At 42.8% G+C, this 25,995-nt stretch overlaps 1 protein-coding gene across 1 annotated transcript in view; it reads right to left on the minus strand.

The window, feature by feature from the left end:
• LOC128705890 (large ribosomal subunit protein mL62) overlaps positions 1-25,995 on the minus strand; it is a gene marked incomplete at its 3' end in the record, with an annotated part of 42,661 nt that overhangs the window by 15,991 nt on the left and 675 nt on the right.

A 25,995-nucleotide genomic window follows, 5' to 3' on the forward strand; every position in this document is an offset into this window, starting at 1 on the left:
GTACTAGTCGACAAAAATTATATTTATTCCGCTAGAACTCCATTTTTTCTATCGAATGAGTACAAGAAACCACCCATTTACCTATTTCAACTGTCCAATAAAGTGATTAGAAATTGGCAATTTTGCCAATTTCACGCAAATTTCAGAAGATGCCAATTTCCAAACAGGGTCCAGAATAAACAAGACAGACATTCCTGGCACTAAAATAAGTCCTCTGTTCATTAGTCACATCCCCACGCCCCTCTTACATTTCTTTTGCTTTCCACTTTGAATTTTTATTCTCACAAAAAATAAAAGATTTACTGTTATGCAGACTACTGCATTAGTGTAGAAATGGAATAAATAATATCAGAGCACTCGTGAAAGAATATTAGACTCACCAGTTGACGTTTATTGGATGCCTGGCATGATTTGTTTACTTTTGAACTTTGGTAAAAATCGAACATTTCTGCTACTTTGAGCTCAATTTCAAGGTACTTTTCATTGTGAAACCAATCAAAATCATCTCAATTTCTGTAATATGTCTTCCATTCTATAAAATGAGACCAGGAAAACTAGAATACAACCATAAATACCATACGAAAATACAGTGAAAAGTCGCTGTTTTAATCCAAAAACACGGTCAAAGTTTTTTTTTTCATTACGTACTGTGTGCTGCAGGATTTTTTTTTTATACTGCGCACACTAACCATATAGACCCATTCTTTCATATGTAGGCCTACCAGCTTTCTCTTGCTAGATTTGAAGGCGCTAGAATTTAGGCGTTCTAGTATGTCAATAACCCTGATGCGTAAGCCGTACTAGTACATCGGAAACCCTGAAAGGGTTAAAAGAAAGGTCAGATGACATAATTATTCCCAGTGCCAAGTGTTTTTATCTGTCTGCTATGAGGATGAGAAACAGCAGAGGAGCCAGGACAGTGCCATGGGGCACTGAGCTTTTGACATTGCTGATGCTGGATCTTGCCCTGTTCACTACTACTGTTTGTGTTGTGTGTGTTAGGAACCCAAAAATCCATCTGCCTACTTTCCCCATAATGCCCATGGACATCATTTTGTGCGCTATCACTCCATGATCGCATTTGTCAAATGCCTTTGTAAAATCTGTGTAAATCACATCTGCGTTTTGGTCATCTTCCAATGCCTCCATAACTCTGTCATAATGGCTCAGAGCTGTGACAGGCACGATCATCCTGCTCTAAAACCATGCTGGTTCGGGTTATGCTGGTTGTGTTGGTCCACGAAATTTGTATTCTGCCATCTCATCACTCTTTCAAAGATTTTTATGATGTGAGAAGTTAGGGCTACTGGTAAATAAAGATATTATTACATATTAAGCGAGCAATATAATTAGGCCTAAAAAAAGGCATATACGGTATGCATATTATTACTTTAAATATTTCTGTCCTTGGCTTATAATGAATATATTTATTGAACATTAAAATGGTATTAAATACCGACAGGTTGTTAGGTAAGACATATATGCAACAGTTAGGTATCTTTATTACGAATAAAGATACCTAATAAAGATACCTAACTGTTGCATATGTGTCTTACCTAACAATATATTTATTGTAGAAAGTCTGAATAAATGAAGAATGGATATAATTGAAAACTGCTGTATGTATTAGAGAAACGCTGTAAAGCGGAGCCTGCCTGTACTACCTTTATCACATATTACACAGGTGATGTAGTGGATCTAGCAAAGTCCTGGATAATTTTCTTTTCAATATTAGCAAAGCGACACTTATCCTGCACTTCTGAATGAAGTGACAGTGGTGGTGGTATAACCTGTTGGTAAAAAATAATTCATCTGTAGTTTTAATCTGCTTTAGGGTATCAAGAATTTGTTGAGAATTTCAACTGCATTCCTGAGGAATTTCAGAAAAGCAAAATTATCAGCAGTGTTCATCCTAGCTTTTTCCTTAGCACATGCAAGACATACAGCAGTTACTTTCTCGAAGAATTCTGCAACATCACTAAAATTTTCTCTACATTTAAATGTACTGTACCCCAGACACAACATTCAGGAATGTAGATGAAAATCTCAACAAATACACTGATATCAGCAGATAAATAATTTTACCAATAGAAAATACAGTAATTTCTAAGTGGGGATTTATCAAGTCCCATTGTGGATAAAACATCATAATTAAGGTTTTTTATTCCAGAGGCGTCTTTCAAATTATCACCGACTGACTCATGTCATATCTACCAACCAGATAATACTGTCAATTCCACTGCCTGGACACTTAGGACTATAGAGCAGAGCTCTTCTGCAGGCTGTGGGGCTGACCATCACATAGCTATTACTTCAAGGGTGATGGACTAATTACATCATCTTTATATCTTCACTGTTCCTGCTGCCTCCTCTGTATGTATTTGACACAAGCAGCCTACTCTACAAGCAAAATGTTTTGGAATAATGATACCTAATTGTTGCACATGTGTCTTACTTATCGACTTATTGATACTGTATACCATTATCAGTTTCACAAGATCCATGTTATTTAGTTTATACATGTTATAGTTATTCTTTATTTCACTGTACAGATTAAGCTTCATCTGCCACTTTTCCAACCATAATATCAACCTACCTAAATCATCCTGTAGTACCCTTAGTGTCCTCATAAATTATTTGGAGACCTTTTTTTTTTGCGTCATAGGCACATTTACTTATGTAGCCCCACGAAACTTATTAATTTACATTGTACACAATATGGAAAAAGTAGGTATTTTTTTACACAAATAAACAGCACACAGGAAAAAGAAACTTATGATGATGATTCGGTTTGACATAGACATTAACTAATCACAATAACTAGTCCGTGTGACTAGTTAATGGTCCAAGTCAGACTAACATCGTCCTAATTTTCATTCTCCTACGTGCGGGTTATTTGTGTATTGTTCTAGACAGGGTATTGTCCCTTTTTATTCTTTCAATTCATTTCAAATTCAAAGTTTATTTTCTATAAGGATTACAATGCTGAGTTTACAGAATTTGGTTATTGTGTGGTTTACATGTAGTAAAATACTAATTACAGAGGGTGCCACTAGAACACCTAGCATGGCTAGGCATTTCGGGCAGACTTAGATTAATTCTTAAATTTAAAATACAGTGGACCCCCGGTTAACGAACTTTTTTCATTCCAGTAGTATGTTCAGGTGCCAGTACTGATCGAATTTTTTCCCATAAGGAATATTGTGAAGTAGATTAGTCCATTTCAGACCCCCAAACATACACGTACAAACGCACTTACATAAATACACTTACATAATTGGTCGCATTTGGAGGTGATCGTTAAGCGGGGGTCCACTGTATTACAAATTATGAGGTAAGTTGGTATTATGGCTAAGTGACTAAATACTAGTTTGTGAGTTTAGCAATGTGAATGCTTTTGTTTTGGCACAATACATAGTTTCAGTATTGGAGTATCAAAGGCCAACTTATGACTAGTTAGGATTCATTATTTTAAGATTGAGATTGATATTTCTGTTTATGGGTCAAATGGGTGAGTGAGTGTAAGTGTGAACCACCAGGTGGTATTCGTGTAATTAGTTGACGGGGTGTATCAGGGAGACAACATGTTTTCTAATAGTAGTTTTGAAGGTGATGAATGTGTCTGCAGTTCTAAAGTTTTCAGGCAGGGTGTTCCAGATTTTAGGGCCTTTGACATACATTGAATTTTTGTGAAGGTTTAGTCGGACACGGGGGATGTCATAGAGATGTTTGTGTCTGGTGTTATGCCTGTGGGTTCTGTCACAATTATCAAGAAAGCATTTTAGGTCAAGGTTAATATTGGAATTTAAGGTCCTGTAGATGTAGATTGCACAGTAGTAAGTGTGGATGTACTGAACATGGAGTAAGTTTAGATCTGTGAAGAGTGGGGGGGCATGTTGCCAGGGATGGGATTTAGTGATTATTCTTACTGCGGCTTTTTGTTGGGTTATTATTGGCTTTAAGTGTGTTGCTGCAGTTGATCCCCAAGCACAAATAGCCTAGGTGAGGTATGGATAAATAAATGAGTGGTATAGTGTGAGAAGGGCATTTTGCAGCATGTAGTATCGTATCTTGGAGAGGATCCCAACCGTTTTGGATACTTTTTTGGTTATGTGTTGGATATGGGTGCTGAAATTCAGGTTGTTGTCGAGGTATAGGCCTAGGAATTTGCCCTCATTATGTCTGGCAATTAGAGTGTTGTCGATCTTAATGTTAATTTGTGCAAGTCCTGCTCTGCTACCAAACATAATGTAGTAGGTTTTGTCAGTGTTAAGCTTAAGTTTATTGGCTGTCATCCAAGTCGATATTTTGATCAGCTCCTCGTTAACAATGGTGTTGAGGGTGGCAAGATTAGGGTGAGAGATGACATAAGTCGTGTCGTCAGCAAAGAGTATGGGGTTCAGGTGTTGGGATACGTTTGGAAGATCATTGATGTATATGAGGAAGAGCAGGGGACCAAGGACACTTCCCTGCAGAACTCCAGTATCAAGTGGCCGTGTCGTTGATGCTGTCTCTTTAATGGCGACATACTGATACCTATTAGTAAGGTAAGATTTGAAATATGCAAGCACATGGCCTCTTATACCATAATGGTCAAGTTTGTGGAGTAGGATGCCGTGGTCTACTGTGTCAAAAGCTTTTCTTAGGTCAATAAAAATTCCTAGTGGATATTCCTTATTTTCCAATGCTGTGTAAAGCAGATCTAACATTTTTATAACTGCATCATTAGTGCTTTTATTTTTCCTGAATCCAAATTGGCAGGGGTGGAGTGTTTTGTGCCATTATAAATGAATATAGTCTCCTGTGCAAGAGTTTCTCAAAGATTTTGAATAGCAATGGTAAGTTTGATATTGGCCTATAGCTGTTTAAATCTGTAGGGTCACCACCTTTATGTATTGGTGCAACCCTTGCCATTTTGAGTAGTTTCGGGAAGGTGCTAGTTTCTAGTGACTTTTTAAAAAGTAATGAAATAGCATGCAAAAGGACATGGGCCGCTCACTTGTACAATAATGGTGGGACATGAGACAGATTCCCTGAGTTATTTTAAAGTGACTTTATAATCTCGGTGACTTCCGTGGGCTCAGTTGGTGCAAGATAGAAGAAATTTGGGAAATTCCCATCTAGGTAGTCCCCGGCATGGACATTGGTACGTGGGATTTTATTGGCGAGATTAGATCCTATTGTTGAGAAGTCATTTATCTTGTTAGCTGTGTCAGTGGGATGCAGTGGTGTTTCATTAGGTTTAGTTAGGACAATATTCTTGTTTTTTTTCAGTTTGTGGGTCCCTAGAATCTGAGTGTGTGTTTTCCAGGTCTTTTTTATATCTCCTCTTGTGTCAGTGAATCTGCTGGAGTAGTATAGTTGTTTGGCTTTCTTTATTACTTTGGTGAGAACTGATGAATAGTGTTCAAGAATATCTTTGTGTATTAAGCCCTGTCTATATTGCTTTTCATATTGGTGTTTCTTATCAATGGATTTCATTATTATTATTATTATAATCAAAAAGAAGCGCTAAGCCACAAGGACTATACAGCGCTGCAGGGCAGGAAGGAAGCGAGGGCATCAGGTGGCAAAAGGGAGATGGATGAGCAACAGGTTACGGATAACAGCGGGGCAGTGGATGGTGAAAGGGTAAAGGGCAGCAAGAGACTGAACCAGAAAGGGCTGAGGGGAGTGCGAAAAGTATCATCAGAGTTTGTGGAGTAAATCAGTCGTTGTCAAGAAGTCAATGAGAGAGTCAGGATTAAAGGAGGGTCCATCAGCAAGAAGGGAAGGTAAAGAGAGAGTAGGAGAACGAAGACGACGTTGGAGGTAAATTCTGCGTGCTCGTTGATAGAGAGGGCAGTCTAACAGAATGTGGCTAATCGATACTGGAACTTGACACTGCTCACAGAGAGGAACAGGGTGCCTCTCCATGAGATACCCATGAGTAAGACGAGTGTGGCCAATGCGAAGGCGGGAGAGAGTGGTCTCCCAACCTCGGCACTGATGACAAGAAGACAGCCAGTAACCTATGCTCGGTTTAATAGAATGAAGTTTGTTACCGAGCAGAGTTGACCAACGTTGTTGCCAACGGGTGCGAAGGTGGGTAGCTATTGCAGCAAAATAGTCCAGAAATGGAACACCTCGATAGGAAATTGGTAGGTCATATACTGCTGACCGCGCAGCAGTGTCTGCCTGTTCATTGCCCTGTACGTCGACATGACCAGGGACCCAACAAAAAACAATATCTTTATGTTTGGTAGAGATACGGCGTAGCCAAAGTTGGATACGGAGAACTAGGGGATGAGATGTATCAAATTTTCGTATAGCCTGTAGAGCACTAAGGGAGTCTGAGACTACTACAAATGATGACACAGGCATAGATGCGATACGAATAAGTGCTGCAAGAATGGCATACAGTTCAGCAGTAAAAATGCTAGCTGAAGATAGTAAATGCCCTCGTACGACGCTGTCCGGAAACACTGCTGAGAATCCGACGCCGTCTGAAGACTTAGAGCCATCTGTGTACACAGCGGTGGCATGAGAATGAGAGTGGAAGTGATCAAGAAAAAGAGAGCGGGAAGCCACCGTAGGCAGTTGAGCTTTCGAGCAAGGGAGTGAGAAAGAACAGACCCGAACAGCTGGAACTTCCCAGGGGGGTAGGGAAAAGTGAGATGCTACATGAACATATAAAGGTGGTAACTGAAGGGAAGACAAGAGTGAAAGTAGGCGAAGAGAAAAGGGACGGAGCAAACAGGGGCGGCGAACGAATAAAGAATGTCTACTAATATCGGTGACCATTCTATAAATGGAAGGATTGTGTAGATCGTGAGAGCGTACATAGTAACGAAGGCAATGGGCATCACGGCGATCAGACAAGGATGGAACATTTGCTTCTGTATAGAGGCTCTCAACAGGGGAAGAGCGAAAAGCACCAAGGCACAAACGTAAGCCTTGGTGATGGATAGAGTTAAGGCTAGAGAGAGTAGCAGGAGAGGCCGCGGAATAAATCTGGTCACCATAATCGAGTTTCGATAAAACGAGGGCTGAATGTAGGCGAAGCAGAGTTCGACGATCAGCTCCCCAGGAAAGATGAGCAAGGGTTTTAAGAAGGTTTAGCCGGCTGTGACAAGTTGCCTTCAGAGAGGTAATGTGAGGTTTCCAGGTTAACCGACGGTCAAAGAGAAGGCCTAGAAACCTGACTGTATCACGTTCGGGGATACGGGAGCCATAGAGATACAAAGGATGATCGGAGATAACAGAGCGTCTAGTGAAAGTAATTTGGTGAGTTTTGGTACTTGAAAATTTAAACCCATGTGTGGTGGCCCAAGTGGAAACACGGTCGACCGCATGCTGGAGAGAAACTGCAATAAGGTGACAGTCAGCGCCTGCACAAGCAATAGCGAAGTCATCAACATAGAGTGATGACCAAATATTGGGTGGAAGAACAGAGGCCAAATCATTTATAGCAAGGAGAAAAAGTGTTGTGCTTAGAACACATCCCTGAGGGACACCTTCAGCTTGGACGAAGTCCGGGGAAAGAACATTATTGACTCGAACACGGAAATGTCTGTCAGTTAAAAAGTTAAGGAAGGATGGTAGATTGCCTCGGAGGCCTAAGGAATGGGCCTGGGCCAAAATATTATACCTCCAAGTTGTGTCATATGCCTTCTCAAGGTCAAAAAATATGGCAATAACTGAGTGATTATTCGCAAAGGCATTACGAACATACGTATCCAAGCGTAGTAAGGGGTCTATGGTAGAACGACCCTTACGAAAGCCATATTGACTAGCGGAGAGACTGTTGTGAGTCTCTAAATACCACATTAAACGTCGATTTACGAGGCGTTCCATCACTTTGCAAACTGCACTTGTAAGAGCGATGGGGCGATAGTGGGAGGCATCATGTCCTGTAGTACCCGGTTTGCGGAAAGGGAGAACAATGGCAGATTTCCACAGCTGGGGAAGAACTCCTTGTGCCCAAATAAGATTGAAGAGGTGTAAGAGGACTACAAGGGCTGACCGATGTAAATGTTGTAACATACGAATATGAATGTCATCAGGCCCAGCTGCCGATGATCGGCAAGCTGAGAGCGTTGCCTCCAGTTCTTGAAGTGTAAAAGGCACATTATACTGTTCTTCTCCGAGAGAAGAAAAGTCCAAGGGTACTAACTCTCTGGCAGACTTTGAGGAAAGAAACGAGGGGCATAGATGGAGCCCTCGGGAAATACGGACCAGATGTGTGCCAAGTTCAATGGCAACGTCGAGAGGGTTTGCTATAGCAACACCAGTGACCCGTAGAACAGGAGCCGGGTCAGGAGAGTATTTACCACTCAATTTCCTCACTTTTTTCCAGACTGCACTCATAGAAGAAGCAGAGGTGATGGTGGAAACATAGTCTCGCCAACAAGTGCGTTTAGCTTCACGGATGACACGGCGAGCGATCGCACGCTTCTGCTTAAAATCAACAAGTCTCTCAGCGGTTCTATTGTACCGGTACCTGCCCCATGCAGCACGTTTCAAATGTACTGCACGAGCACAAGCAGGAGACCACCAAGGCACGCACTTCTGAGAATGCCTGCCTGAGGTTTGGGGTATAGAATGAGAAGCTGCGGTATAAACTGATGTCGAGAAGATGTGTAGGAGCTCATCAATGGAGGATGAAGAAGGAACCTCACTAAAAGCAGTGAGGTGTGAGTAAAGATCCCAATTTGCCCGATCAAATTGCCAGCGAGGGCTACGGGAAGGTGGTGAATAGGAAGGAGAAGTAAGAATGATCGGAAAATGATCGCTGTCATGTAAGTCTGGTAGAACAGACCAGGTGAAGTCTAGTGCAGTGGAGGAAGAGCAGACTGATAGATCGATGCAAGAGAGAGTATGAGTACGAGGATCAAAATGGGTGGGAGTACCCGTATTTAAAACATGGAGAGGGTGAGAGGCAAGAAAAGCCTCCAACTGAATGCCACGTGAGTCACAATGAGACCCCCCCCAGAGGAAATGGTGGGCATTAAAATCACCAAGTAACAGAAGTGGTGGTGGTAAGGATGAAACAAGAAAGGCAAAGTCTGGGATAGAAAATGCTCGAGAAGGAGAGAGATATAAAGAACATATTGTAAACCACTTATTCAAGTGGATACGGGCTGCAGTGTAATGCAGCGAGGTATGGACAAATAGTTGACAGTACGGAATATCATTGCGTAGAAGAAGGGCACTTTCATTAAAGGTCCCATCTGAGAAAGGATCCGAAGAATACAATAAATTATAGCCTGAGATAGGTTGGAAAACAGCCGAGTGTAATTTTGGTTCTTGTAAGCAAGCACCAACAGGGGAAAACCTGGAAAGCAACATCTGAAGCTCACCCCGATTACCCCTGAGGCCGCGGATATTCCACTGTAAATAGGCCATGATTGGCGATGAAGAAAATATCAGGAATCTGTAGGTAAAGGCACCTACGGACTAGAGGGGTTAGAAAAGTCAACGTGTGGTGGCATTGGACGATGTTCAAGTAGCGAAGGAACGGAGCGTTGCGAAGAATGGGGTTGTGAAGATGGAGGAGAGGGAAGAGAAGGAACAGGAAGTGAATCAGTGTCCATTGAAGGTTTAGTCTCTGCAATATATTCTGAAATGGCTTCAAGTGTTTCTGAATTCAAAGATGTATGGGAAACCATATTGGAGATAGGAGGAGGAGGGTGAGTAAAGATTGGGACAGTAATGGACTGTACCAAAGTAGAGGGGGAGGGAAAAGTGTAAGGGACTGGAGATGAAGTGTGGGGGGGGACAGAAGAGGTAGAAACCTGGGAGGTGACAGAAGAGGGAGAAACTTGGGAGGGGACGGGGGTGGAAGGCATAGTACGAGGAGGAGGGTGAATCTCCACACTTGTAATAGAGCCAGGGAGAGGGGAAGAACTAGGTACAGAGACTGGAAAGGTAACGTGTGGAGGTGGAAGAAGGGAAGGAAGGGGCAAAGAAGATTTGAGCAATGTGGATTTTTTGGACTTCTGAGTAGAGGGGCGATTGGTATTAGGTGTCGTACGAGGTCTTGTCGATACTGGGGCTTGTGAGGAAGGACGCGAAGATGTGAGAACAGACTGAGTTGTAGTCGGGACGTCAGAGCCAAGGACAGCAAAAGGATTAGATGCCGTAATGGCTATGGGAGGGGTAACAACAGAGGAGGCTGCAGAAGATGGGACCCCAGAAGTGGGGGGATGTTTGGAAACACGAGAATAAGAAACACGGGGTAGTCTCCCTTGGAGGCGGAGATGAGTAACTGCCATAGCATAAGGGAGACCTTCTGCCTCTTTGAGGCAACGGATTTCACGTTCATTTAAGTAGACCTGGCAACGGCGGGAGTACGAAGGGTGAGCTTCATTACAATTAAGGCAAGATGGAGGTTGACTGCAAGATGTATTAGAATGGTTGTCGGCACCACAGACTGGGCATTCGGCCATAGATCTGCAATATTTCGCTGGGTGACCAAAACGCCAGCAATTTCTACATTGTTGCGGTGTAGGTATCACCTTTCGAACTTGTAACCGATGTCCCGCGACATATACAGAGGACGGGAGTTCTCGGCTGTCAAAAGTTAAACGAGCCACATTGCAAGGGTAACGTCTCCGCCCCCGGGCAGGAAGGACATAAGTGTCTACTTTGAGGATTGGGAGATCCTGGAGTTCCAGCTGTTCAAAAATGTCATTGCCACATGACTGGAAATTCTGTTGGACTATGGTATGGGGCAGAATGACAGTACCACTACAAGAATTGAGAGAAAGATGTTTTTCAATAGTGATAGGAGTAGTATCGATATTCGAAAGGAGAGAAAGATCATGAGCTTGGGTAGCATTCTGGACAGTGACGATGCGCGTACCGCTCTTGAGAGCGTGAAATGAAATATCTCTGCCAACATGACGCAGGAGCGCTTTGGCAATACTATGGTCAGAAAGGTAGGCAGAAGAAGAAGTTGGTCTTAAAGTAAAGAATTTAGTCCATTGTGTGGTCCGAAACTGAGCGTGGAGAGGGAGTGCTTGACGTGTCGGTCGTTTCCGAGTAGAATGGGAAGGTAACGACGGAGCATCATCAGGAGATTGACGTTGGCGTTTAGGAGTAGGACCGGAGTTGGTCCGGCATGAAATGGGTGGGCGATTCGAAAATTGCCGTACCGTAGAGGGAGAAGCCGGAAGCATAGTCAAAGGAGAGCGGAGTTCAGACAAATCGAAGGAGTCAGTCGAAGCCCCGGTACCTGAAGCGGGTGAGGAAACAGCACCAGCAAGAGGTACAGGGGCATCAGGAGTGTCCGAAGAGTGGTCTAAACACAAGGCAGGGTCAGAATGGGGTGCGGTATCAAGAAGGGGCCCGGGGGTAGTGGTTTCATGGACTAGGGCTGCCATGGTTAGGTTACTCCTTTGCTTTTTGTTTTTAAGAAAAAAAAAAGAAAGAAGAAAAGAAAATAAAAACAAAAAAAAGAATAAAAAAAGGGGGGAGCGGGGAGGAATAGTTCCCAGGAGGAATGAAAGGGCCGGAAATCTCCCTCCGCGCCCAAGAGGACTCGACACCGCTAGTAGCGCAGATGCAGCATGGAACCCGTGCCATACCCTACCCTTCATGCCAGTAAACCAGCAATCCGGGATAGCAACCTCACATCTGCCGAGCTACCTCGGTGGACAAAAGAGAGGGCGGCCGGATATCCGCCACAAAGCATACCTCCTTCAGCCACCACCCCCGGAATCCGAAAGGTGGCTTCCAGAGATACACCCGTCGCCCAAAAGACACCCAAAGCTACTCCGGGATACCGGAGAGGGATCGGGACATCCCTAGGCAATCCAGATTCCACGGCAAACTACGCCACCGCCAAGAAACCTCAACGGAATGGGATCGACCCCGGTGTCCTTTCCCCTACCTAGGAACTAGCGCGCCTGTGGGAGAAATCACGAAGGCTAAAAAGAGGAAGGGCAAAAGGGAGGGGTGAGGAGGAGGAGGAGGAATGGAAAAAGGGGAGGATGGGATAGGGGAGGGGAGAATGGGGGGTAATTAGGTTCGGTCTGAGGAAGAAGACCGACAGGGCTAATTCCTCAGACCAAGAGCCTCTTCACCACGCCAAGGAGCCCCCCTTGAAGAGGTCAATGGATTTCAGAATGGTGCTGGTTAGCCATGGGCAACCAAGGCGTTTGTTTGTGATCTGTTTCGTTTTTATAGGACAATGTTTGTTGTATAGTCTAAGTAATTTGTTAAGAAAAATGTCTGTCCAGTCATCAATACCATTGGCCTTGGAGAATTCTGTAGACCAGTCAACAGTCTCTAGGTCAGCTGTGAAATTCCTTATTGAGGCCTCGTCATGGAGTCTAAATGAAACTTTGTTGTATTCAAGTGGTGGTTTACTAATGTCTGTCAAGAGGAAGGTAGGGTAGTGGTCTGTAGTGCTATCTGTGATTATCCCTGATTTAAGGGGGGGCTAGTATATTGGTCCATATGTGGTCTATTATGGTTGCACTTGTCTCAGTGAGCCTGGTTGGTTTAGTTATTGTTGGTATAAGAAGTGTGTTGTTCATATTGTTGATGAAATCAGTTACAGGCTGATCATCTAGTAGGCCAAGGTTAATGTTGAAGTCTCCAGCTAAGAGAAGGTGGTGCTTATTCATTTGTCTGTTTGTTATTAGTGCCTTTAATTTCTCACTGAAATTTGGGATGTTTGTGTGGGATATCCGGTAATGGCACCGATTGTTATAGGCGTCTTAAGGTTTTTTACAGCAAAATTAGCAAAAATGTATTCCCCATATTCATCACTAAAGCAAGTGGTGCTAATACAAGATAATTGGTTAGAGTAATAGATTGCAATACCACCCCCAACTTGGTATGGTCTGCAGTTGTGGATTGCTGTGTATCCTGGTAGAGGGTAGATATCTATTGTGTCCTGCTTAAGCCAGGTCTCAGTAAGAATAATGCAGGAGAAGGGTGTCTTTAGTGACTCAAGGAGTGCCAGGAGGTCATCATAGTGTTTGCTTAAGGACCTGATGTTGTAGTTAAGTACTGATAGACTTTTAGCATTGTTTAGGATAGTGCTGGCTTGTGATGCTGTGTAATAAAGGCAGTTACTTTCCAATAGGTTTTGATTGGGTGTTATTAAAATATCTATTTCTACAAGTACATGTACAAGGTATACAGACCACAGCTGACATCAATGACATACCACTATATTGAAAGCCCCTTTGTGATGTAGTTCAACTGGGCTTGTGTAGGTCGCTAAGGGAGACCTAATTTAACCAATTACAGTGGACCCTCAGGTAACGATGGCATCACCTAACATTAAATCCGGCTAGCGATACATTTTAACGCAAAAATTTTGCCTCGGCTAGCGCTAAAAAACTCACCCAACACGATTCGTTCGAGACGTGTCCACGTGTGGCCTGAGCGCGCCTCACTTGTCCCGTGGGTGCCAGTGTTTACAAGCCAGCCACCTCAGTCGCATCAAAGCATACAATCGGAACATTTCATATTATCACAGCGTTTTTAGTGATTGTACCTGCAAAATAAGTCACCATGGGCCCCAAGAAAGCTTCTAGTGCCAACCCTACAGGAAAAAGGGTGAGAATTACTATGGATATGAAGAAAGAGATAATTGCTAAGTACGAAAGTGGAGTGCATGTCTCCGAGCTGGCCAGGTTGTATACAAAACCCCAATCAACCATCGCTACTATTGTGGCCAAGAAAACAACAATCAAGGAAGCTGTTCTTACAAAAGGTGCAACTTTGTTTTCGAATAAGAGATCGCAAGTACTCGAAGATGTTGAGAGACTGTTACTGGTGTGGATAAATGAAAAACAGATAGCAGGAGATAGCATCTCTCAAGCGATCATATGTGAAAAGGCTAGGAAGTTGCATGAGGATTTAATTAGAAAAATGCCTGCAACTAGTGGTGATGTGAGTGAATTTAAGGCCAGCAAAGGTTGGTTTGAGAGATTTAAGAATCGTAGTGGCATACATAGTGTGATAAGGCATGGTGAGGCTGCCAAAAAGCAGCTGAAAAATATGTGAAGGAATTCAAGGAGTACATAGACAGCAAAGGATTGAAACCTGAATTATTTTTTTTATTTTTTTTTATTATCACACCGGCCGATTCCCACCAAGGCAGGGTGGCCCGAAAAAGAAAAACTTTCACCATCATTCACTCCATCACTGTCTTGCCAGAAGGGTGCTTTACACTACAGTTTTTAAACTGCAACATTAACACCCCTCCTTCAGAGTGCAGGCACTGTACTTCCCATCTCCAGGACTCAAGTCCGGCCTGCTGGTTTCCCTGAATCCCTTCATAAATGTTACTTTGCTCACACTCCAACAGCACGTCAAGTATTAAAAACCATTTGTCTCCATTCACTCCTATCAAACACGCTCACGCATGCCTGCTGGAAGTCCAAGCCCTTCGCACACAAAACCTCCTTTACCCCCTCCCTCCAACCCTTCCTAGGCCGACCCCTACCCCGCCTTCCTTCCACTACAGACTGATACACTCTTGAAGTCATTCTGTTTCGCTCCATTCTCTCTACATGTCCGAACCACCTCAACAACCCTTCCTCAGCCCTCTGGACAACAGTTTTGGTAATCCCGCACCTCCTCCTAACTTCCAAACTACGAATTCTCTGCATTATATTCACACCACACATTGCCCTCAGACATGACATCTCCACTGCCTCCAGCCTTCTCCTCGCTGCAACATTCATCACCCATGCTTCACACCCATATAAGACCGTTGGTAAAACTATACTCTCATACATTCCCCTCTTTGCCTCCAAGGACAAAGTTCTTTGTCTCCACAGACTCCTAAGTGCACCACTCACTCTTTTTCCCTCATCAATTCTATGATTCACCTCATCTTTCATAGACCCATCCGCTGACACGTCCACTCCCAAATATCTGAATACGTTCACCTCCTCCATACTCTCTCCCTCCAATCTGATATTCAATCTTTCATCACCTAATCTTTTTGTTATCCTCATAACCTTACTCTTTCCTGTATTCACCTTTAATTTTCTTCTTTTGCACACCCTACCAAATTCATCCACCAATCTCTGCAACTTCTCTTCAGAATCTCCCAAGAGCACAGTGTCATCAGCAAAGAGCAGCTGTGACAACTCCCACTTTGTGTGTGATTCTTTATCTTTTAACTCCACGCCTCTTGCCAAGACCCTCGCATTTACTTCTCTTACAACCCCATCTATAAATATATTAAACAACCACGGTGACATCACACATCCTTGTCTAAGGCCTACTTTTACTGGGAAAAAATTTCCCTCTTTCCTACATACTCTAACTTGAGCCTCACTATCCTCGTAAAAACTCTTCACTGCTTTCAGTAACCTACCTCCTACACCATACACTTGCAACATCTGCCACATTGCCCCCCTATCCACCCTGTCATACGCCTTTTCCAAATCCATAAATGCCACAAAGACCTCTTTAGCCTTATCTAAATACTGTTCACTTATATGTTTCACTGTAAACACCTGGTCCACACACCCCCTACCTTTCCTAAAGCCTCCTTGTTCATCTGCTATCCTATTCTCCGTCTTACTCTTAATTCTTTCAATTACAGTGGACCCCCGCATAACGATGGCATCGCATAGCGATTTTTCCGCATAACGATTACTTTTATCGCAAAATTTTTGCCCCGCATACCGATTAAAAACCCGCATACCGATTTTCGTCCGAGACGCGTCCAATGTGCCCTCACATGTGCCGGCCGTCCCATTGTTTACCAGCCAGCCTCCGCGGTAACATCCAAGCATACACTCGGAATATTTCGTATTATTACAGTGTTTTCGGTGGTGTTTCTGGAAAATAAGTGACCATGGGCCCCAAGAAAGCTTCTAGTGCCAACCCTGTGGTAAAAAGGGTGAGAATTAGTATGGAAATTAAGAAAGATTTTGAAGGGTTTGGGGCTAACCCTGAGAAGCCTATGCCAGTTGTGGAATCCATTGTGCCTACTTCAAAGATTAAGGAAATGTGTGCAGAGTGGTTTGAACTGCAAACCTTTATAGATGAAAATCACCCTGACACAGCTGTTGCAAGCCGTGCTTGTGACTATTTCAATGACAATGTTATGGCCCATTTTAGGAAAGTCTTGAAGAAACGGGAGGTACAGAGCTCTATGGACAGATTTGTTGTGCGACAGAGGTCCAGTGACTCTGAAGCTGGTCCTAGTGGCATTAAAAGAAGAAGGGAAGTAACCCCAGAAAAGGACTTGCTACCTCAAGTCCTAATGGAAGGGGATTCCCCTTCTAAACAGTAAGAAGATAATGCTCTCCCCTCCTCCCATCCCATCAATCATCACCAGATCTTCAATAAAAGTAAGTGTCATGTAATTGTGCATGCCTTTTTCAGTTTGTGTGTATTAAAATTAACATTTCATGTGGTAAAAAAAATTTTTTTTCATACTTTTGGGCGTCTTGCACGGATTAATTTTATTTCCATTATTTCTTATGGGGAAAATTAATTCGCATAACGATTATTTCGCATAACGATGAGCCCTCTTGCACGGATTAAAATCGTTAACCGGGGGTCCACTGTATAACTCTACCATGCACTTTACCAGGTATACTCAACGGACTTATCCCCCTATAATTTTTGCACTCTCTTTTATCCCCTTTGCCTTTATACAAAGGAACTATGCATGCTCTCTGCCAATCCCTAGGTACCTTACCCTCTTCCATACATTTATTAAATAATTGCACCAACCACTCCAAAACTATATCCCCACCTGCTTTTAACATTTCTATCTTTATCCCATCAATCCCGGCTGCCTTACCCCCTTTCATTTTACCTACTGCCTCACGAACTTCCCCCACACTCACAACTGGCTCTTCCTCACTCCTACAAGATGTTATTCCTCCTTGCCCTATACACGAAATCACAGCTTCCCTATCTTCATCAACATTTAACAATTCCTCAAAATATTCCTTCCATCTTCCCAATACCTCTAACTCTCCATTTAATAACTCTCCTCTCCTATTTTTAACTGACAAATCCATTTGTTCTCTAGGCTTTCTTAACTTGTTAATCTCACTCCAAAACTTTTTCTTATTTTCAACAAAATTTGTTGATAACATCTCACCCACTCTCTCATTTGCTCTCTTTTTACATTGCTTCACCACTCTCTTAACTTCTCTCTTTTTCTCCATATACTCTTCCCTCCTTGCATCACTTCTACTTTGTAAAAACTTCTCATATGCTAACTTTTTCTCCCTTACTACTCTCTTTACATCATCATTCCACCAATCGCTCCTCTTCCCTCCTGCACCCACTTTCCTGTAACCACAAACTTCTGCTGAACACTCTAACACTACATTTTTAAACCTACCCCATACCTCTTCGACCCCATTGCCTATGCTCTCATTAGCCCATCTATCCTCCAATAGCTGTTTATATCTTACCCTAACTGCCTCCTCTTTTAGTTTATAAACCTTCACCTCTCTCTTCCCTGATGCTTCTATTCTCCTTGTATCCCATCTACCTTTTACTCTCAGTGTAGCTACAACTAGAAAGTGATCTGATATATCTGTGGCCCCTCTATAAACATGTACATCCTGAAGTCTACTCAACAGTCTTTTATCTACCAATACATAATCCAACAAACTACTGTCATTTCGCCCTACATCATATCGTGTATACTTATTTATCCTCTTTTTCTTAAAATATGTATTACCTATAACTAAACCCCTTTCTATACAAAGTTCAATCAAAGGGCTCCCATTATCATTTACACCTGGCACCCCAAACTTACCTACCACACCCTCTCTAAAAGTTTCTCCTACTTTAGCATTCAAGTCCCCTACCACAATTACTCTCTCACTTGGTTCAAAGGCTCCTATACATTCACTTAACATCTCCCAAAATCTCTCTCTCTCCTCTGCATTCCTCTCTTCTCCAGGTGCATACACGCTTAAACAAGTGTTTAATTGTGATGAAACAGGCCTGTTTTGGAAGAAAATGCCAAACAGGACCTACATTACTCAGGAGGAAAAGGCACTCCCAGGACATAAGCCTATGAAAGACAGGCTTACTCTCTTGATGTGTGCTAATGTTAGTGGTGATTGCAAAGTGAAGCCTTTATTGTTGTATCACTCTGAAACTCCCAGAGTGCTCAGGAAAAACAATGTCCTCAAGGCTAATTTGTGTGTGATGTGGAGGGCAAACAGTAAGGCATGGGTCACTAGAGACCTTTTCTATGACTGGTTACACCATGCATTTGCCCCCACTGTGAAAAATTACCTCCTGGAAAATAAATTGAGCTTAAGTGCCTCCTGGTATTAGACAATGCTCCTGGTCATCCTTCAGACATGGCAGAGCGACTTTCTGGGGACATGAGCTTCATTAAGGTGAAGTTTTTTCCTCCTAATACCACTCCTCTCCTGCAGCCCATGGACCAGCAGGTCATTGCAAACTTCAAAAAACTCTACACAAGAGCTATGTTTGAAAGGTGCTTTGTAGTGACCACAGAAACTCGTTGACTCTAAGAGAGTTTTGGAGAGATCACTTTAGCATCCTCAATTGTGTAAACATTATAGGTAAGGCTTGGAAGGAAGTGACTAAAAGGGCCTTGAACTCTGCTTGGAAGAAACTGTGGCCAGAATGTGTAGACAAAAGGGATTTTGAAGGATTTGAGGCTAACCCTGAGAGGTGTATGCTAGTTGTGGAATCAATTGTGGCATTGGGGAAGTCCTTGGGGTTGGAGGTTAGTGGGGAGGATGTGGTAGAGTTGGTGGAGGATGACAATGAAGAACCAACCACTGATGAGCTGCAAGATCATCTTCAACAGCAAGAGGTCAGACCTGAGGAAACTGCTCCAGAGGAGGGGATAGAGAAATTGAGGAAGTTGCCTACTTCAAAGATTAAGGAAATGTGTGCAAAGTGGGTTGAAGTGCAAACCTTTTTTGATGAAAATCACCCTCACACAGCTATTGCAAGCCGTGCTGGCAACCTGCACACTGACAATGTTGTGAAACACTTTAGGAAAGTCATAAAGGAACGGGAGGTACAGGCCTCTATGGACAGATATGTTGTGCAACAGAGGTCCAGTGACTCTCAAGCTGGTCCTAGTGGCATTAAAAGAAGGGAAGTAACCCCAGAAAAGGACTTGCTACCTCAAGTCCTAATGGAAGGGGCTTCCCCTTCTAAACATTAACAACATCCACTCTCCCCCCTCCTCCCATCCCATCAATCATCACCAGATCTTCAATAAAGATAAGTGTCAGTTTGTGTGTATTAAAAATAATATTTCATGTGGTAAAAAAAAATTTTTTTCATACTTTGGGGTGTCAGGAACGGATTAACTTGATTTCCATTATTTCTTATGGGGAAAATTAATTCAGCTAACAATAATTTCAGCCAACGATGAGCTTTCAGGAACGGATTAATATCGTTAGCTGAGGGTCCACTGTATATGGTCACACCTTGCCTTGGCAAATGGCTGTCAGCCACACTTTTTCGGCTTAAGTCTGAGGTCTTCTGTTCTTGACGGCGTCGGGTCAAAACACGTGGTGCACACCCCAATGTGGGGGGTGCTTTGACCACCATATAAGCCCAAGGGAAAGCATGATCAGGAGACTTCGAGCAGAGCTGCTGCTGTGTGCAGAGCTCTGAGCAGGGAGATTCGAGAGGAGCTGCTGCTGGGGTACAGGGCTCGGGAGAAGGCTGCTGAAGTCTCTGGAGGAGACTGTTGGAGACATTGGGCAGAGTACTGGCTTGGAGGAGTACTCATGCTGTGTAGGTCTTGGGACCTGTGGCTGAGTTCCTTTGGTGAACTGTCCTCTGAACTATATTGTAAGTTATATTCTGTTTTGTCAAGTTGATTGTGTTCCCTGTCTCACTGCTTATATGTACCACCCCATTTATCTAAACACAATAATGTACTCCTGTTCCCAAATATATTATTATACAAGGACTTAATAATAAACTGTGTTTGAGTGAAATAGTAATATTCACTGTCCCCGTTATTTGTTCTTTTATTCATTAATTTATTTAAAGTAGTGAGAGGGTGAGTAGTGTGGTGGTTGAGTAATGCGAGGTGATGGGGTAGTCACCAGTGACCTCACATTACCTACCTCTGCTGTGTCACTAGACTCACCTCTCGTGCCTATTCCCTTCCTACTCCCTCCCTTTACTCACATATTCCTAATTATCGATACATTCCAATACCCTCCTACATGTTGAAGATTGAGACACTTATGCAGCATATGGGAATCTTTATTCAGGAAACGTTTCGCCACACAGTGGCTTCATCAGTCCAATACAAAGAGGAAGGCGTAAGGAGAGGAGTATGAGGTAATCAGTCCCTCAACCTGGAGTCGATGTGTTCAGTCCATCAATCTTGTAGATTGACTGATGAAGCCACTGTGTGGCGAAACGTTTCCTGAATAAAGATTCCCATATGCTGCATAAGTGTCTCAATCTTCAACTTGTCGGTTTTTCAAACCATTCATCACCCTCCTACATGACACCTTATTATGTTGAGCATTTTGGGCAAATTAGGTCAGTGTTGTCCCAGGATGCAACCCACACCAGACAGGCACCTAAAGTCAGTACCTGACCAGCCAAGCTGTGGTTTGTACGTCGGGTTGATGCGGCCAACAGTAACAGCCTGGTTGATCATGCTCTGATCCACCATGAGGACTGGTCACAGACCGGGCCACAGGAGTGTTGACCCCTGAAACCCTGTCCAGGTATACACCAGTCAACTAACACCCAGATACCCATTTTATACTGATAGGTGTGTATGGAGAGCAGGTGTCTTAAAGAAAAACATCCTAATGTTTTCCAGCCGTACCTGGCATTCGAACTCTGGACCTCAGTGTGTGAGCCGAGTGTGCTAGTGATCGAGCTACAGGACATCTAAATCCTGTGCAAACTGTTGAGAGATTAGGAAAAATAGTGTATTTATTTTGTCTGGGCATCAATTCGGAACTAATCAATGCTTAGCATTGAGTGATGTCACACACCTGTCTTGAGTGTGAAGAGACACATCCACCTTCGGTGGAGTAAGGTTAAGGCTATTTTTGGTTGGATTACGAAAGTTTTAATAGTTTACATTACATTTTTCACCATTTGCACAACAGAATACTCTTTGAATTATAAAACCAACTTAATATTACACAATTCAAGCCATAATTATTAGCCAAAACTGGCCGAGGAGCATTTGTCAACAGTACTCTTGCTTGCTGCTGCAATAATAATAAACACGATAATAGGTCCAGTCATTACATCACAGTCACAGTGATGCCAGTAAGTTTATTTCAGTACATGTACACATAAGTACAATTATCACAGAGAGTAATGTCAGTAAATTACCTAGGATAACCCCTAAAAGTGATGCGTTTCCACTGGGGTCCTTGATAACAGCATCGCATAATAATCACATGTTTGCCCAGGAAATATCAATTAAGTGTACGTTCTCAATACATATATGGCTATACAGAGAAGCGCTAAACTCACAGGGGTCATACAGTACCTGGAAAAAGGAAGGATTTGATCCAAGGACGAAGTGGATAATTTGGATTTCTTGGATCAAGAGCCCTTCACTGGCATCTTGGGAAAGGAAACCTTTTTTTTTTTTTTATTATTATCACACCGGCCGATTCCCACCAAGGCAGGGTGGCCCGAAAAAGAAAAACTTTCACCATCATTCACTCCATCACTGTCTTGCCAGAAGGGTGCTTTACACTACAGTTTTTAAACTGCAACATTAACACCCCTCCTTCAGAGTGCAGGCACTGTACTTCCCATCTCCAGGACTCAAGTCCGGCCTGCCGGTTTCCCTGAATCCCTTCATAAATGTTACTTTGCTCACACTCCAACAGCACGTCAAGTATTAAAAACCATTTGTCTCCATTCACATATTTTTTTAATATGCAATTTTAATCAGGGGGAACCCCTAAATCCACAGGGGTAATAGAATCTGGTGAATGGGAGGCAATCAGGTTTGATCCAAGGAAAGTTAGGACAAGACCAGTTCCCTGGATCAAGAGCCCTACGGGTGTCCAGTAGCTCTACTGATAGTGCACATTGAGGTCTGGAGGTTGATTCCCGTTATGGGTGGAAACACTAGGATGTGTTTCCTTAAGACGCCTGCTGTCTATGTTTACCTAACAGTTAGTTAGTTTATTCAGGTATACACAAATAGTTACATAGATTATTATACGTAGCAGCATATAAGTAGAGAACCTGGGATTACCCAAAAAAGTCAGACAAAGTGACTTATTTCCATTGGAGTCCTTGAAAGAATGAAAAAAAAAAGGCACGATACCGTGACTGGAAAAATATACAAATAACCCGCACATAGGAGAGAGAAGCTTACAGCGATGTTTCGAGCTCTGTCCTCCAGTGTCCAAGGAAGTTTAGTTTAATATACTCAAATAACCCCTCACATGGGAGACAAACTTACAAAGACGTCTTGGCACGACTGGAACCATTAACTAGTCACACATGTTACTAGTTAATGGTTCAAGTACACCTACCTGGAGAATACCTGGAGAGGGTTTCGGGAGTTGACATCGCTGCAAGTTTCAGTCTTCCATTATTTGTGTATTCAAATAACCCGCACCTGGATGTTAGTTGACTAGTGTGGGCAAGTTTATTCAGGTACAGGGATACATAAATAGTTACATAAATTATCATACATAACAGATTACCTAGGATAACCTAAGTCAGATAAGTGACTTATTTCCATTGGGGTCGCATCCTGGGGACAAAATTGACCTAAGATAAGGTAAGATTTCGTTCGGATTTTTAACCCCGGAGGGTTAGCCACCCAGGATAACCCAAGAAAGTCAGTGCGTCATCGAGGACTGTCTAACTTATTTCCATTGGGGTCCTTAATCTTGTCCCCCAGGATGCGACCCACACCAGTCGACTAACACCCAGGTACCTATTTGCTGCTAGGTGAACAGGACAACAGGTGTAAGGAAACGTGTCAAAATGTTTCCACCCGCCGGGAATCGAACCCTGGCCCTCCATGTGTGAAGCGGGAGATTTAGCCACCAGGCCACCGGGTCCTGCGGGAAATACTCTGCACAACAAGTCTTTCTATATAGTAGTATGTCACTGATATCAGCTATGGTCTGTATAAGTTGCATCATGTACTTGTAGAGATGAATATTATTTTTTTATTATTTTTTTTTTTATTATCACACTGGCCGATTCCCACCAAGGCAGTGTGGCCTGAAAAAGAAAAACTTTCACCATCATTCACTCCATCACTGTCTTGCCAGAAGGTTGCTTTACACTACAGTTTTTAAACTGCAACATTAACACCCCTCCTTCAGAGTGCAGGCACTGTACTTCCCATCTCCAGGACTCAAGTCCGGCCTGCCGTTTCCCTGAACCCCTTCATAAATGTTACTTTGCTCACACTCCAACAGCACGTCAAGTATTAAAAACCATTTGTCTCCATTCACTCCTATCAAACACGCTCACGCATGCCTGTTGGAAGTCCAAGCCCCTCGCACACAAAACCTCCTTTACCCCCTCTCTCCAACCTTTCCTAGGCCGACCCCTACCCCGCCTTCCTTCCACTACAGACTGATACACTCTTGAAGTCATTCTGTTTCGCTCCATTCTCTCTACATGTCCGAACCACCTCAACAACCTTTCCTCAGCCCTCTGGACAACAGTTTTGGTAATCCCGCACCTCCTCCTAACTTCCAAACTACAAATTCTCTGCATTATATTCACACCACACATTGCCCTCAGACATGACATCTCCACTGCCTCCAGCCTTCTCCTCACTGCAACATTCATCACCCATGCTTCACACCCATATAAGAGCGTTGGTAAAACTATACTCTCATACATTCCCCTCTTTGCCTCCAAGGACAAAGTTCTTTGTCTCCACAGACTCCTAAGTGCACCACTCACTCTTTTCCCCTCATCAATTCTATGATTTACCTCATCTTTCATAGACCCATCCGCTGACACGTCCACTCCCAAATATCTGAACACATTTACCTCCTCCATACTCTCTCCCTCCAATTTGATATTCAATCTTTCATAATCTAATCTTTTTGTTATCCTCATAACCTTACTCTTTCCTGTATTCACCTTTAATTTTCTTCTTTTGCACACCCTACCAAATTCATCCACCAATCTCTGCAACTTCTCTTCAGAATCTCCCAAGAGCACAGTGTCATCAGCAAAGAGCAGCTGTGACAACTCCCACTTTGTGTGTGATTCTTTATCTTTTAACTCCACGCCTCTTGCCAAGACCCTCGCATTTACTTCTCTTACAACCCCATCTATAAATATATTAAACAACCACGGTGACATCACACATCCTTGTCTAAGGCCTACTTTTACTGGGAAATAATTTCCCTCTTTCCTACATACTCTAACTTGAGCCTTACTATCCTCGTAAAAACTCTTCACTGCTTTCAGTAACCTACCTCCTACACCATACACTTGCAACATCTGCCACATTGCCCCCCTATCCACCCTGTCATATGCCTTTTCCAAATCCATAAATGCCACAAAGACCTCTTTAGCCTTATCTAAATACTGTTCACTTATATGTTTCACTGTAAACACCTGGTCCACACACCCCCTACCTTTCCTAAAGCCTCCTTGTTCATCTGCTATCCTATTCTCCATCTTACTCTTAATTCTTTCAATAATAACTCTACCATACACTTTACCAGGTATACTCAGCAGACTTATCCCCCTATAATTTTTGCACTCTCTTTTGTCCCCTTTGCCTTTATACAAAGGAACTATGCATGCTCTCTGCCAATCCCTAGGTACCTTACCCTCTTCCATACATTTATTAAATAATTGCACCAACCACTCCAAAACTATATCCCCACCTGCTTTTAACATTTCTATCTTTATCCCATCAATCCCGGCTGCCTTACCCCCTTTCATTTTACCTACTGCCTCACAAACTTCCCCCACACTCACAACTGGCTCTTCCTCACTCCTACAAGATGTTATTCCTCCTTGTCCTATACACGAAATCACAGCTTCCCTATCTTCATCAACATTTAACAATTCCTCAAAATATTCCCTCCATCTTCCCAATACCTCTAACTCTCCATTTAATAACTCTCCTCTCCTATTTTTAACTGGCAAATCCATTTGTTCTCTAGGCTTTCTTAACTTGTTAATCTCACTCCAAAACTTTTTCTTATTTTCAACAAAATTTGTTGATAACATCTCACCCACTCTCTCATTTGCTCTCTTTTTACATTGCTTCACCACTCTCTTAACCTCTCTCTTTTTCTCCATATACTCTTCCCTCCTTGCATCACTTCTACTTTGTAAAAACTTCTCATATGCCAACTTTTTCTCCCTTACTACTCTCTTTACATCATCATTCCACCAATCGCTCCTCTTCCCTCCCGCACCCACTTTCCTGTAACCACAAACTTCTGCTGAACACTAACACTACATTTTTAAACCTACCCCATACCTCTTCGACCCCATTGCCTATGCTCTCATTAGCTCATCTATCCTCCAATAGCTGTTTATATCTTACCCTAACTGCCTCCTCTTTTAGTTTATAAACCTTCACCTCTCTCTTCCCTGATGCTTCTATTCTCCTTGTATCACATCTACCTTTTACTCTCAGTGTAGCTACAACTAGAAAGTGATCTGATATATCTGTGGCCCCTCTATAAACATGTACATCCTGAAGTCTACTCAAGTCTTTTATCTACCAATACATAATCCAACAAACTACTGTCATTTTGCCCTACATCATATCTTGTATACTTATTTATCCTCTTTTTCTTAAAATATGTATTACCTATAACTAAACCCCTTTCTATACAAAGTTCAATCAAAGGGCTCCCATTATCATTTACACCTGGCACCCCAAACTTACCTACCACACCCTCTCTAAAAGTTTCTCCTACTTTAGCATTCAGATCCCCTACCACAATTACTCTCTCACTTGGTTCAAAGGCTCCTATACATTCACTTAACATCTCCCAAAATCTCTCTCTCTCCTCTGCATTCCTCTCTTCTCCAGGTGCATACACG

Source organism: Cherax quadricarinatus, unplaced genomic scaffold (assembly GCF_038502225.1).
Source record: "Cherax quadricarinatus isolate ZL_2023a unplaced genomic scaffold, ASM3850222v1 Contig155, whole genome shotgun sequence".
Taxonomy (NCBI): Eukaryota; Metazoa; Arthropoda; class Malacostraca; order Decapoda; family Parastacidae; genus Cherax; species Cherax quadricarinatus.